We start from the raw sequence: 1387 nt of genomic DNA, 5'->3' as shown, positions 1-1387 counted from the left end.
CATCGTCAATATAAATCATAAATTAGCACGTGGAGGCACAGCATTAACTTAAACAGACTTTTCTGTAAGTATATCCAGGTGAAGGATTGCAGAACCGCCGTAACCACGCCCACTACAGGAACTAGCGACTACAGGTCCCCCAAACTTTATTGAAAATGTTCAACACGCGTACATTCGATAATTTCATCGTTTATCTCGTATAAAAATATTTCACAGGCCTAACCAGAATTTTTTTTTAAAGAGAGAAAAACTTTTTTCCTTCAGACTCAACCAACACTGATTCTCTGCCTGCACTTTCACCTCACAATGTAACCTAACTTGATGCGTGGCGGGCGGGATAAACAAGCTCATTGGACAACAAAACCAGATAACAGTTGGTTGCTCATCAAAATAAACAATGCACGAAAAATTATACATCATAATATTTAAACACTTGAATTTACCCTGTTTGTTTATTAATTATGGCTCTTCAAGCCTTTAACCACACATTATCATCACTATGGTCAAACTATTAAGGCTTTATTTATTTATCTATGAATTTTTTAATCATTTTTTTCTACAGTGGGCTACTCTAAACCTAGCCATAGCAGAAATACTGGAAAGAGGGGCAGGTGTTATTTTTATCATTCGCAGGGTTGCCATGGTCATGACATGATTATACTGAATATAATTATTTATTTTAAGCTTATTGCTGCACTGTGCAACCATTGATCTTCAGTTATCCATCCCCCAAAAGGAGCACAGACATGATGTTTTGAAAAGTACTAATAAGTGTTAGCTGGCACAGAGAAAGTCTGACTTCAAAGTAAAGATAGCCAGTGGTAGCAGTTTGCTTATCCGCAAGTGCTTGTTTGTAGTCCTACCCATGTTAAACTACTTTGAAAAGTCATGGAAATGAGTTGAAATGTTATGGTAAATTTATTAAAATTTTTTGAAAATTCATTGGTTAGAAACTTGTGGGAACGCATTTAGTTTTGTACAGATTAAAAAAGAGAACAAAAATAATTTTAAAAAAAAACAAAAAAGGTATAATGTTTTAGTTTTAATGGTACCGGTTAGTGGATTTTGTTACCCCTGGACAAGCTAGGTGTCTTCCTCTGTTTCTATCTTTGTGCCAAACCAAACTAACCAGCTGAAGAATACTTCATATTTACTCTGCAAACACTGAACTCTCTTAAAGAAAGTAAATCATATCCCCAAAATATTGAACTATTTCTTTACAATGTTAAAAGTCTAATCAGCAAATTCCACTCAAATGTGGCCTGCTTTATTTCTATGTGGACTTTTATAAAATCACAGTAATCATTCGTATCAGTGAAATGTTTATGTAAGTATTAGTCATGCTGGCAACAGTTGAACTGGACACTGACGTCCATATCTGCAGGAA

The sequence above is a fragment of the Plectropomus leopardus genome, chromosome 4 (genome assembly GCF_008729295.1).
Source record: "Plectropomus leopardus isolate mb chromosome 4, YSFRI_Pleo_2.0, whole genome shotgun sequence".
NCBI classification, from domain to species: domain Eukaryota; kingdom Metazoa; phylum Chordata; class Actinopteri; order Perciformes; family Serranidae; genus Plectropomus; species Plectropomus leopardus.
Note: the sequence above shows the minus strand (reverse complement) of the source record.